This window comes from Bufo gargarizans, chromosome 3 (genome assembly GCF_014858855.1).
Source record: "Bufo gargarizans isolate SCDJY-AF-19 chromosome 3, ASM1485885v1, whole genome shotgun sequence".
Taxonomy (NCBI): domain Eukaryota; kingdom Metazoa; phylum Chordata; class Amphibia; order Anura; family Bufonidae; genus Bufo; species Bufo gargarizans.
The window spans coordinates 291,818,911-291,827,717 of NC_058082.1; positions in this window are offsets into that span (position 1 = coordinate 291,818,911).

The following is an 8,807-nucleotide window of genomic DNA, read 5'->3' on the forward strand; positions in this document are numbered from 1 at the left end:
AGACCCAGTAGTTGAATGGGGCCGAACCATCAGTCAGTACGTGGAGGGGTGTGCACACGTACTGTTCCACCATGTTAGTGAAATGTTGCCACCTGCTAACACGTTGCGTATCAGGTGGTGGTGCAGTTAGCTGTGGCGTGTTGACAAAACTTTTCCACATCTCTGCCATGCTAACCCTGCCCTCAGAGGTGCTGGCTGTGACACAGCTGCCTTGGCGACCTCTTGCTTCTCCTCTGCCTTGGCCTTGGGCTTCCACTTGTTCCCCTGTGACATTTGGGAATTCTCTCAGTAGCGTGTCTACCAACGTGCGCTTGTACTTGCGCATCTTCCTATCACGCTCCAGTGCAGGAAGTAAGGTGGGCACATTGTCTTTGTAGCGTGGATCCAGCAGGGTGGCAACCCAGTAGTCCGCACACGTTAAAATGTGGGCAACTCTGCTGTCGTTGCGCAGGCACTGCAGCATGTAGTCGCTCATGTGTGCCAGGCTGCCCAGGGGTAAGGACAAGCTGTCCTCTGTGGGAGGCGTATCGTCATCGTCCTGCCTTTCCCCCCAGCCACGCACCAGTGATGGACCCGAGCTGCGTTGGGTGCCACCCCGCTGTGACCATGCTTCATCCTCATCCTCCTCCACCTCCTCCTCATCCTCATCCTCGTCCTCCTCGTCCTCCAGTAGTGGGCCCTGGCTGGCCACATTTGTACCTGGCCTCTGCTGTTGCCAAAAACCTCCCTCTGAGTCACTTCGAAGAGACTGGCCTGAAAGTGCTAAAAATGACCCCTCTTCCTCCTCCTCCTCCTGGGCCACCTCCTCTTCCATCATCGCCCTAAGTGTTTTCTCAAGGAGACATAGAAGTGGTATTGTAACGCTGATAACGGCGTCATCGCCACTGGCCATGTTGGTGGAGTACTCGAAACAGCGCAACAGGGCACACAGGTCTCGCATGGAGGCCCAGTCATTGGTGGTGAAGTGGTGCTGTTCTGTAGTGCGACTGACCCGTGCGTGCTGCAGCTGAAACTCCACTATGGCCTGCTGCTGCTCGCACAGTCTGTCCAGCATGTGCAAGGTGGAGTTCCACCTGGTGGGCACGTCGCATATGAGGCGGTGAGCGGGAAGGCCGAAGTTACGCTGTAGCGCAGACAGGCGAGCAGCAGCAGGATGTGAACGCCAGAAGCGCGAACAGACGGCCCGCACTTTATGCAGCAGCTCTGACATGTCGGGGTAGTTGTGAATGAACTTCTGCACCACCAAATTCAGCACATGCGCCAAGCAAGGGATGTGCGTCAAACCGGCTAGTCCCAGAGCTGCAACGAGATTTCGCCCATTATCACACACCACCAGGCCGGGCTTGAGGCTCACCGGCAGCAACCACTCGTCGGTCTGTTGTTCTATACCCTGCCACAACTCCTGTGCGGTGTGGGGCCTGTCCCCCAAACATATGAGTTTCAGAATGGCCTGCTGACGTTTACCCCGGGCTGTGCTGAAGTTGGTGGTGAAGGTGTGTGGCTGACTGGATGAGCAGGTGGAAGAAGAGGAGGAGGAAGCCGAGTAGGAGGAGGTGGCAACAGGAGGCAAAGAATGTTGCCCTGTGATCCTTGGCGGCGGAAGGACGTGCGCCAAACAGCTCTCCGCCTGGGGCCCAGCTGCCACTACATTTACCCAGTGTGCAGTTAGGGAGATATAACGTCCCTGGCCGTGTTTACTGGTCCACGTATCTGTGGTTAGGTGGACCTTGCCACAGATGGCGTTGCGCAGTGCACACTTGATTTTATCGGATACATGGTTGTGCAGGGAAGGCACGGCTCTCTTGGAGAAGTAGTGCCGGCTGGGAACAACATACTGTGGGACAGCAAGCGACATGAGCTGTTTGAAGCTGTCTGTGTCCACCAGCCTAAATGACAGCATTTCATAGGCCAGTAGTTTAGAAATGCTGGCATTCAGAGCCAGGGATCGAGGGTGGCTAGGTGGGAATTTACGCTTTCTCTCAAATGTTTGTGAGATGGAGAGCTGAACGCTGCCGTGTGACATGGTTGAGATGCTTGGTGACGGAGGTGGTGGTGGTGTTGGTGGTACATCCCCTGTTTGCTGGGCGGCAGGTGCCAACGTTCCTCCAGAGGCGGAGGAAGAGGCCGAGGCGGCAGCAGCAGAAGAGGTAGCAGGGGGAGCCTGAGTGACTTCCTTGGTTTTAAGGTGTTTACTCCACTGCAGTCCATGCTTTGCATGCAGGTGCCTGGTCATGCAGGTTGTGCTCAGGTTCAGAACGTTAATGCCTCGCTTCAGGCTCTGATGGCACAGCGTGCAAACCACTCGGGTCTTGTCGTCAGCACATTGTTTGAAGAAGTGCCATGCCAGGGAACTCCTTGAAGCTGCCTTTGGGGTGCTCGGTCCCAGATGGCGGCGGTCAGTAGCAGGCGGAGTCTCTTGGCGGCGGGTGTTTTGCTTTTTTGCCCACTGCTCCCTCTTTTGCTACGCTGTTGGCTCGGTCTCACCACTGCCTCTTCCTCCGAACTGTGAAAGTCAGTGGCACGACCTTCATTCCATGTGGGGTCTAGGACCTCATCGTCCCCTGCATCGTCTTCCACCCAGTCTTGATCCCTGACCTCCTGTTCAGTCTGCACACTGCAGAAAGACGCAGCAGTTGGCACCTGTGTTTCGTCATCATCAGAGACATGCTGAGGTGGTATTCCCATGTCCTCATCATCAGGAAACATAAGTGGTTGTGCGTCAGTGCATTCTATGTCTTTCACCGCTGGGGAAGGGCTAGGTGGATGCCCTTGGGAAACCCTGCCAGCGGAGTCTTCAAACAGCATAAGAGACTGCTGCATAACTTGAGGCTGAGACAGTTTCCCTGGTATGCATGGGGGTGATGTGACAGACTGATGGGGTTGGTTTTCAGGCGCCATCTGTGCGCTTTCTGCAGAAGACTGGGTGGGAGATAATGTGAACGTGCTGGATCCACTGTCGGCCACCCAATTGACTAATGCCTGTACCTGCTCAGGCCTTACCATCCTTAGAACGGCATTGGGCCCCACCATATATCGCTGTAAATTCTGGCGGCTACTGGGACCTGAGGTAGTTGGTACACTAGGAAGTGTGGATGTGGCAGAACGGCCACGTCCTCTCCCAGCACCAGAGGGTCCACTAACACCACCACGACCATGTCCACGTCCGCGTCCCTTACTAGATGTTTTCCTCATTGTTATCGTTCACCACAACAACAAAAATATTATTTGGCCCAATGTATTGTATTCAAATTCAGCTGAATATAAATTTGAGGCCTAGTATTTAGGCGCTGGGTGACCGGTATAGATTTACTGACAGAATTAGACTTGGAAATGCACAGTAGCGTGTGTGTGAAGTTATTCTGAATGACCCTATGTGCACCTTGAATATTATATACCCTTTTAGGGATAGATTTCAAATAGCTCTGATATAGCAGAAACCACTAAATTATGAAATTGCTAAATTGGGAATTGTATTTCAACCCAGAACAAAAAATGTGCTTTGACGGACACTAAATAACTTGCCCAGCCACAACAGTACAGCGGTAACGACAGATTTAGCGGGATATAAATTTGAGGCCTAGTATTTAGGCGCTGGGTGACCGGTATGGATTTACTGACAGAATTAGACTTGGAAATGCACAGTAGCGTGTGTGTGAAGTTATTCTGAATGACCCTATGTGCACCTTGAATATTATATACCCTTTTAGGGATAGATTTCAAATAGCTCTGATACAGCAGAAACCACTAAATTAGGAAATTGCTAAATTGGGAATTGTATTTCAACCCAGAACAAAAAATGTGCTTTGACGGACACTAAATAACTTGCCCAGCCAGAACAGTACAGCGGTAACGACAGATTTAGCGGGATATAAATTTGAGGCCTAGTATTTAGGCGCTGGGTGACCGGTATGGATTTACTGACAGAATTAGACTTGGAAATGCACAGTAGCGTGTGTGTGAAGTTATTCTGAATGACCCTATGTGCACCTTGAATATTATATACCCTTTTAGGGATAGATTTCAAATAGCTCTGATACAGCAGAAACCACTAAATTAGGAAATTGCTAAATTGGGAATTGTATTTCAACCCAGAACAAAAAATGTGCTTTGACGGACACTAAATAACTTGCCCAGCCACAACAGTACAGCGGTAACTACAGATTTAGCGGGATATAAATTTGAGGCCTAGTATTTAGGCGCTGGGTGACCGGTATGGATTTACTGACAGAATTAGACTTGGAAATGCACAGTAGCGTGTGTGTGAAGTTATTCTGAATGACCCTATGTGCACTTTGAATATTATATACCCTTTTAGGGATAGATTTCAAATAGCTCTGATATAGCAGAAACCACTAAATTATGAAATTGCTAAATTGGGAATTGTATTTCAACCCAGAACAAAAAATGTGCTTTGACGGACACTAAATAACTTGCCCAGCCACAACAGTACAGCGGTAACTACAGATTTAGCGGGATATAAATTTGAGGCCTAGTATTTAGGCACTGGGTGACCAGTATAGATTTACTGACAGAATTAGACTGGGATATGGCCAAAAAATAACCACACTATTGCTGGTTAAATGCACTTGGTGTGACAGCTTGACCAACCACACTACTGAGGGTTAAATGCACTTGGTGACAGGCGCAGCTTGCCCCTGATGTAGTATATGGCCAAAAAATGAACAGACTATTGCTGGTTAAATGCACTTGGTGTGACAGCTTGACCAACCACACTACTGAGGGTTAAATGCACTTGGTTACGGGCGCAGCTTGCCCCTGATGTAGTATATGGCCAAAAAATTAACAGACTATTGCTGGTTAAATGCACTTGGTGTGACAGCTTGACCAACCACACTACTGAGGGTTAAATGCACTTGGTGACGGGCGCAGCTTGCCCCTGATGTAGTATATGGCCAAAAAATAAACAGACTATTGCTGGTTAAATGCACTTGGTGTGACAGCTTCACCCTGATGTAGGCTTTAGCCAAAAAACAACCACACCATTGAGGGTTAAATGCACTTGGTGACAGGCGCAGCTTGCCCCTGATGTAGTATATGGCCAAAAAATAAACAGACTATTGCTGGTTAAATGCACTTGGTGTGACAGCTTCACCCTGATGTAGGCTTTAGCCAAAAAACAACCACACCATTGAGGGTTAAATGCACTTGGTGACAGGCGCAGCTTGCCCCTGATGTAGTATATGGCCAAAAAATAAACAGACTATTGCTGGTTAAATGCACTTGGTGTGACAGCTTTACCCTGATGTAGGCTTTAGCCAAAAAACAACCACACCATTGAGGGTTAAATGCACTTGGTCGCAGCTTGTGCTGGCGCACCACAAGACACAAAATGGCCGCCGATCACCCCAGAAAAAAGTGACTGACAAACGGTCTGGGCAGCCTAAAAACAGTGAGCAATTGAGTATCAGCAGCTCAATGACCCACAGCTGCAGATCGATCAATAATCAAGTCCTTTGGAGGAGTTAATCTGCCTAATCTCGCCCTACTGTTGCAGCCGCAACCTCTCCCTACGCTAATCAGAGCAGAGTGACGGGCGGCGCTATGTGACTCCAGCTTAAATAGAGGCTGGGTCACATGGTGCTCTGGCCAATCACAGCCATGCCAATAGTAGGCATGGCTGTGACGGCCTCTTGGGGCAAGTAGTATGACGCTTGTTGATTGGCTGCTTTGCAGCCTTTCAAAAAGCGCCAAGAAAGCGTCAAAAAGCGCCAAGAAAGCGACGAACACCGAACCCGAACCCGGACTTTTACGAAAATTTCCGGGTTCGGGTCCGTGTCACGGACACCCCAAAATTCGGTACGAACCCGAACTATACAGTTCGAGTTCGCTCATCCCTACGGATGACCTTCTTATCTATTGCACGGATCCGCTGGTCAGCTTCCCTAACATTTTGAAGGAATTCTCGACCTTTGGAGACCTCAGCAACTTTAAAGTGAACTTCCACAAATCTGAGGTCCTTAATATTACTCTGCCCCAGGAATTGGCCAACAATCTACAGTCCTCTTTTCCCTTCCGCTGGGCTCATGGCCACATAGCTTATTTAGGTACGGCCATTCCCTCTGACTTAGCTAGTCTCTTCTCCTTGAACTTCACCCCCCTTATTGAGGAAGTTCGGAGGAACTTGAAGACCTGGAGGGGGCTTCCATTGTCTTGGTTCGGTAGGATACACACACTTAAAATGAATATTCTCCCATGTATCTTATACCTCTTTCGCACCATCCCCATACCCCTCCCGATCACATTCTTCAGGACTCTGTGATCTATGTTCCTTAAATTTATCTGGGCAGGATCCTCCCCTAGGATGGGGATGAGATTTTTGGTTCACAGCAGGCCGAGGGGAGGCGCGGGGGTCCCGGATTTACCAAATTACTATAAAGCGGATTGATATATATTGGATTGGTTCCACAACGGGCAATCTAAAAGATGGGTCCAGTTTGAGAAACATGTGGTGGGGTTCCCAACCCAAAATCTACTCTGGATCTCTAAGTCCAAGAGATCCTCGTGTCTCCCCCTACTAACCTTGGGCATCCTGAAAATATGGGATAAAATAGCAATACCACTAGGTCTCACTCAGTCCCCCAGTCCTATGACCCCCTTTCTTAATAATCCTGACTTCCCTCTGGGAATGGGTCGTACGTCATTTCTGGGTTTGGTCCTCGCAGATAACCCTGCTGTATGTGCAGTTCTGGTGAGGGGTTCCCTTCAGCCGCTCTTCTCCTTCCCGGGGGGGACATCTAAAGGAGCATGGCTTAAGTACATCAGCTTAAGAGACTTCCTGTCCTCCTTAGGCCCCAATAACACTATCTAGAGATCTCACCCCCTTTGAGGCGCTGTGCACCCAAACTTCCCCTCCCACACACTTAGTGTCTCTGGTTTACAGGCTTCTCCAGGGGAAAGATGATACCATATCCGACTTACCCTTTGTAAGGGTTTGGGAAAGAGAATTAGGGAAAACTTTTCCTTCTGACCTATGGGAGAAGGCATTCGAGTTATCTCATAAGTCATCTATAAGCTGCGGACTCCAAGAGAAGAATTTTAAGATTATGTCCAGATGGTACAGGACCCCGGCCCTACTGCACTCTTTCCTTCCTTCATGCCCTAGTTCTTGCTGGAGGTGTGGCTGCGAGGAGGGCAACATGTCCCATATCTGGTGGTTCTGCAGCAAAATCGCTCCTTATCAATGATCTATATGACATGGTCAGTGGTAGCTCCTCCAGATGGACTCCTGAGGGTGCTCTGCTTTCCATGTTTCCTAGTTCTATCTCCGCTCTGAAAAAGGGTCTCCTGAGATTCTTTGTTCAAGCAGCATGCCTGGTTATCCCTAGATTCTGGAAATCCACATCCACCCCTCTCCCTAGGGACTGGCTTATCACTTTCGAAAAAATCTACAGAATGGAGGAGCTCTGGGCGGAGGGCATGGGTAACTCCACCAAGTTTTAAAAAATTTGGACTCCTTGGATCCTGTTCAAGGGATCTCCTGATTTTGTCACTTGGCTAAATAGAGATGTCGCCAGTTCTACACCCTTCATGCAGAATTCCATTATCTTTGCCTGCACCAATAGTTGCGTCTAAGCTAGGGAGTATTCCACCTGAGGTCTGTGCATCTTGGCAATTACTCCATACTGTTTGTTATACCGTTACTTGTTTTTTCAGGGAATCCCCTCCCCTTTCCCTCCTTTCCCTATGTGGTCTTGTTCTTGTTTGTTATCTTTTGTTGTGCAGTATAAGTTGGAGCTTTCTACACCTCTCCCCCCATAACTGAGATTATGAGATTCCTTTACAATGGAAGTTGGGATCTCGAGTTATGTTACCTCATCCATTTCTCTAAAATGTATTTACATATAGTAAATGTGATCGTCTGAATGTATACAAATACGGTACTCGGCCTCAACTTGCAATCGGGCTGCTTTTCATTGTAATGTTCTTATATTGGCTCTTTCTAATAAAAGAATTTAAACAACAATATATCTTTATTTTCTTTTTAACCGTGACTAATGGATGACATACACCACTGTTTAGCTGTGACATATGTAGAAGTATTCTATTGAAAGTGTATGTTAGGAAATCTGCCCAATGTATACCTCAGATGAAGGGCTCAGACACAGTGTGCATTAAACAGTATGTATTGCTGTTTCTTGCCGTCCCATCCTCTTGCCATCAAATGGAGGAGAGAAAGCAGAATGACTTCAGACTGTTTTGCTTGCAGAGCTTTGATAAGGCGGTAGATGTAGCTAAGCTGAACTCCTCTTCTCAGGATGTTCTGCCTCTCCTTTACAAAAATCATATGTTTTGGTATTTGAAACCTTTTATATGTTACTTTTTCTCACTTATGTTTTCTTTGTACAAAAAAATCTAAAAATAATTCTGGCAAGCCGTTTGTTTATTAGAGTAGTCATTAAAACTCCCACAAGGATAAATTGCTAATCTGCTGGTAATGCAGTAGAAAGAACCAAGGGCATACATACCATGCATAGAAGAAGTTCATATGCCTGCAAATGGACTCTTGGTGAGAAAATGCCCAGCAGCTGACAACCAAAGATCTGTGAAGAGGAGTTGAGCCACTCAGATACCTTGAGAATCCTGCTGAGAGGATGCTTCTACTGTAGTTCCTTCCCGACCACGCAAGATTGCTGTTGTGATTTTGGTCAACCAAGGAGAGCCTTTTATGACCAATAAGAAGAAGGCACTGTGTCTCCTGCAAGCAGTTGTGGACCTCTTCCAGTGTTCCTGTAACTTGACTGGTAGGGTAGTAGTACCCTCCAACCTAAAAGTGTGACCACAGTCCA